Consider the following 6,000-nt stretch of genomic DNA (forward strand, 5'->3'; position numbering starts at 1 on the left):
AATGGATTTTTGTCCACACCCCTTTATGGGATTTTGAATAATGCCAAACACCATCAGAAAGTATCTTAGCTACCTAAGGGCATTAGATTATGTGAAAAATTTAACCTCTGAGTAAAATTTTGTTATATGGGAGCCATAAGGCTCTTATTTCTCGATCAAGGAGGCAATTATGGTCACAGTTAAACAGTGTCAATGCTCCATACGCAGAAGTCATTGAACCAAATTTCATACAAATCAGTCTGGAGGTATAAAAAAGGTAGACATAGAAGTTTATATGTTATACATACATGCACCATTTCAGAATTTTTTTAATGCAAAAATGTTTTTGTTGGAGCGGGGTCATGAAACATAAAGATCTAAGAAAAAACCCAGCAAGCAAAATTTGATCAGATTACCATCCTTTCTCTTATAGTATGTTGTATAGATAGAAAAGTAAAAATGGTATTTATTTATCAACTCAAACAATAAGAATCTTCTAAAGGTGTTCTTTCCACCTACTTGCTTCAGCGTAAATTGCTCATTTGACACATATGAAAGAGAAGACTTAATACAAATAAATTTTTATTTAATTTCTGTAAAAAATAAATTATTTTTACCATGTGAGTGTATTTAAATATAAAAAGATAAAAATGAAGTAACATTTTCTTGTAGATGCCTTTTTAAAATCAATTAAGTAATCCACTGTATTAAGTTAATTAAAATTTGATTACATCTTTAAATATTTTATCTTCAAAAGATAATGTTACCATTCTTATATAACACCACTATTTCAAAGTATAGCACCATCTAAACAAATTCAATTGCATTCACATTTTCATTTAACTCAGCTAATAAATGCCAGGATATTTGTCATATTAACTTATTCACTAAAAGAATAACAGTGAAATAAAGTTGATGAGAAAGTAAATATTATAATACAGTATATACAAAGTGCCAAGAATCACAAACATTTTACCAACTAATGAAGTGGTCAGTATGCTGACTTCTGGATCGGTTGGTCTCTGGCAATTCTTCTCCAACTCTTTAGGGAAAATTTTTCCCTTTTATCCTCTTAATTAAAATACTTGTGTAGATGTCTGAGGTTGTATTATTAAATAATTTTTTTTGAAATCTAGTAACTAAAATAATAAATGATGGATGAAACAAAGAACATACAAAATTGCCAATTGAACAGTTTTTATGCAGAAAAGAATCAGGTAAATTTTTTTTTGGAAAATTTTTCAAATATTACTACAGAAGTGAAAAAAATACAAGTTGATTTAGTATAAAATGAAATGTTTCAACATGGCCAGTAGGAATTTCCAAAGCGGTGTCTAGACTGAAATTTTTATAAAACAAAATTTCTGCACTAACGCATGGAAAAACTGTTTTTGTCAAGATCAACTCCCTCTTGAATGCACCCTGAATTTTTTGTAATTTTAATTAACGTTTTTGGGGTGTCTTTATGCTAGTTTTTATTTTCACATTTGTATAAAAACTTACTTCTTGAAACTGTAATGAAAATTAACAAATTAATAATTTGAAGTAACGTAGATTTTAAACATCTTTTGTTTAAAGACGTTTAAAGTAAAAAGTAAAGTTTTTACTTTTGCAGAACTCACATTATGAAAGTTTGAAAAGTCAAAATTAAAAAACAAACAACAAATAATACCATAATTTAAGGTAGCACACACCAGGTTGGTCTAGTGGTTAAATGTGTCATCACAAACGAAGTCGAGTTCTAAGGTTCAAATCCTAGTAAAGACAGTTACTTTTATGTGGATTTGAATACTAGATCGTGGATACCAGTGTTCTTTGGTGGTTGGGTTTCAATTAACCACACATCTAAGGGTCAACCTGAGACTATACAAGACTACACTTCATTTACATTCATACATTTCACATTACTTCCTCTGAAGTAATACCTTATCGTGGTTCCAGAGGGTAAACAGAAAAGCCTTCTCAAGGTACTGAACGATTTTTCAAAGATTGCAGCTTGTGACTGGCAGTGCTACTGTTACCTCCAAAATCTGTCATGAAAAATATTTTCATGCTTAGAAAATTTGTACATAAAGTGCTTAATAAATGATCCAACAAAAGGATTAAAAATTGAAAGCCTGTAATTTTCTTCTGGAACCTTTACAGGCACACTACTATGATGAGTTTGTTGTTATGTTACTCATGGCATCTTTATTTCAATATTTTACTTTTGACAATCCTTCTTCACTGTATCAAAACTTTTCTTCAACTCAGAATTTAGATTTAAATGTATCTTATTTAATGCATTTACTAACTTAACAGCCTGCAACAGGTCCATATTTTCTGTTTGAAGCTGTGTACTCAATGGGAGGGAGGGTAACAGAATAGACTGCAACACTGCAAGAAATTTGAAATTCAGCACTTTTAAACATATTCAAAAGTCGGCAAGCCACACTTGCTGCCTTAGATACAGTCCAAGCAGCCAACATTTTTTCAAGTGCTTTAAAAACAAATGGTTATAACTTCACAAATGTTTCTACAGCCTCATGATGTTCAAGCCAGCATATTGGACATAATTTCTTCAACTTTTTGTGCTTGGGCTTAAGAAGCTTGCTGCTTTCTTCAGCTTCACCCACTTCTTCGACTTCGGCCTCTCTGTGAGCTAAAGCTCCAGCTTTGAAGTCTATTTCTTTCAACAGAGTAACTTGTCATTTTGGGGTATTAAAAAACACATAAACAGTTTCAATCATTCCTAGAGTATTTCAAATGTGTACAATTTCACAACCATTTGAAACTGCAAATTTAAGCAGTGTGATACGCAGTGGATATATATTGCCATTTTATACTTTTTTAACGTATACATGGGCACCATGCAATTTGCCACACATTGCTTCCCTGACTGGTCAAATACTCCATTCTGATTCCTTTTTTTCTAAAATTTCCATTAATGTGTCTGCAACATTATGTCCAGTGCAGTTTGTCACATCAACAAGTCTCCTAGAACCAAAAATGACTTGGATTTAACACGCTCCACAATTTTTCATGTGATTACTTTATAACTCACTACAATAATCTGATTTTGAATTTTATTGCTAATGTATTCACTTCAAGTGACAACTAAATTCTGTGTTATTTTTGAGACAAAATAGCAGTAAGGCTCAAAAGTTACCATACTTTTCAACTGGTTCCTGTTCAGCAATATCTCCATAATCGTCTCTTTCTCACAATACCAGTCCTTGTCTTCCTGACACCTTCAATTATGTCATTGTGGTTATCTACTTGAATATTCATTGGTAAAACACTACCTGATGAACCCATCATCTGGCTCAGATACTTATCTAACATGATATGGCTCACCTAATTTTTGATCACCCATACTGCCAACTTTGACTCTGCAAGAAGACACAGTATTTACAAAATACTCCATCCAATTTGGAAGAATAAACAAGCCAATCAAATTCCTTTAGCCAACCATATTTAAGTTGTAAATTGAAGAGTTTTTTGTTAATCGGAAACTGGGTAGTGGCATCGAAAGTTTATCTATCAGTTCATTTGTGTTACCATCAATATGCACTTACTCTCTTTTTTAATCTTTTCTACAAAATCCGCAATACCTACTTGTACTCCAGTACTAAGAGAATTATCGCATGAGCTTACTCCATTATCATTTTGATTATTTACAATTTTTTCAACGGCATTTTCATTTTCTCCTCACTCATTTCATTGGCTCCACGTCCTTCTTGATTTTGGCTATCTTCAATTAAGTTCAGTCCTCCTTTGATTTATCTACCTAACAGTTGTGGCATAGCTGCAGTGACACTTTGCTTCTTCTTAAAATACAAGTCTATATGTTATTCTGATGTGATCAACTTCATTTTAATTTATAAAAAACTAAAGTAATAAAACCAACTTGCATATATGCAAAAGATCTGTTTGGTCAATTGACACATATCACACACACGGCCATCTTTCTTTACACCAAGAATCCAAACACCTTTACACATCTGTAAATAAATTCATAATTTATTAAGTAGATAACATTTTTTCTTCCTTTTTTCCCTTCTTATTCATTTTTCCTTTTTTCCCCCTCTTAATCATTTTTCCTTTTTTTGTTGAAGGTAGCATTTAACACCTAAAGTATTACCAATGCTACCAGCCATGGGTTTCAAGGCAAATTGGAAAAGAAAATAGCAGGGCAGAACAAACTAAAAAAAAACATTTTTTATGTTTAAAGCATTTGCAATTAGATAATTAGGTTCTCAAAGCAAGTTTTGAAAGTAAAAAAAGATATTAAAGGCATTTGAATCAATAACTGACTGAAAAAAGTACTACAGTCACAAAACTTAAGATCCAATAATTTATACTGACTTATAATTTGAAAGCAATCAGTGATTAAAAACCGCACCCTGCCTTCCATACTGACACTCCCTTCAATCACTTTTAACACAACCAATTGGAACATGTATATTTAAAACATATTTAATTTTAATTATTCTGATTAATACGAAAATCATGTATTTTAAAACTGAGATTATATTAAACAAAATACATTTTTAAATATTAACAAAATATTTACTAATATCTTTTGAGTTATCATTCACTATGGCAACAAGAGGCTAACCATTAACTGCAGTTCCCTCTTCCCTTATTTCATTTTTTTATTATAACTAAATTTTGTAATGCGTTTTTTGGCTAACTCTTTTAAATAATTAGATAAAAAAAAATTAAATAAAAATTGTATGAGAAAATGTATTACTGCTAATTTTAATACCAAAATTATCAAAAATTATGAACATTAACAAAATTTAGAATTTAATTGAACATGAAAGAAAATACACAAGTATTTTAAATAAAATATTTTTAGGATTTAATTTTCTTTTTTAATTTATTGCAGATTGCAACAGATTTTAATTTCTTTATGAAAAAATACCTTTTAATCTTATTTAAAGTATAATTATTTCAAAGTACAATGAACATAATTCTAGTTTTTAAAATTAAGACTATGATGAAGACAAACACAGAACCAATTGATAAAAATCTAAAATCAAAAGCATGAATCATTTTTAATAACTACATTTACTGAATGATACAGGTGAAACCGCGTCTCTTCATAATTTTTTAACAGATCATTTGGCATCTCATCAGCTACAGTAAATTACATTTAACCTCCACACAGTGTGCACATATTGATAACTACATGTTACAGTACAAAATTGATGACTAAAATACAATGACCTTATGAAATCAACTGTTTAAATTTGGTTATTATTCAATGTATGTATATATTTAGTGAAGTTTCGTCCATTGTTCTATTTATTGCTTGTTCTATTAATAATGTTAATAAAATTATGCTTGCTTTAATAATAAATATTCTTGTACTATTATATAATTAATCTTAGTGTGAACTTGTACATTAAAAAACGAACAGTAAGTTTCAATTTTATGAAGACATTTTACTTTACTAGATTTGTTTAACAAAACAAGCTATTAAGTTAAAAAAAAAAATAAATATAAAACCATTTTAAACAACTTCAGATTTTTTATATGAAACGTCTTTAAAATCACACTGAAACATACAGGTAACAGGTACCAGAAAAGAAACTTGAAGCGTAACAAAAAGGTCTATATAACCCTGCTTAATAACTCCCAAACTACCAGACACGTAAATGCAGTCATTTTATAATTTACATGGTTAGCTCGCCGATATGACAGAGTTTGCGTCACTGGCAAGCAGAGAGGGCACAGTGCAAATTGGCATTCTCTCTCATTTCCATTTAGTGTAGCTCAAGACTTAAGACGTGATAGCACGGTGAATCATGTGTTTGTTTAGTTTGTTGAGACAGATCAATTTCAGTAATAATAGGTATAGTTTGGACAATATTTAAGTAAAAAAATTAAAGTAAACATGTAGAAATGTATAAAAGTTCAAATGTCAGCTTCAGCCTGCACAAAAACCAGCCGGAAAAATAAATTATGCATGTCATTGGAAAGGAGGTTATGGGCCATGCACAAGTACCCCAATATCTGGTGCCAAGCGAGCAA

The sequence above is a fragment of the Lycorma delicatula genome, chromosome 2 (assembly GCF_047948215.1).
Source record: "Lycorma delicatula isolate Av1 chromosome 2, ASM4794821v1, whole genome shotgun sequence".
In the NCBI taxonomy this organism is placed as follows: domain Eukaryota; kingdom Metazoa; phylum Arthropoda; class Insecta; order Hemiptera; family Fulgoridae; genus Lycorma; species Lycorma delicatula.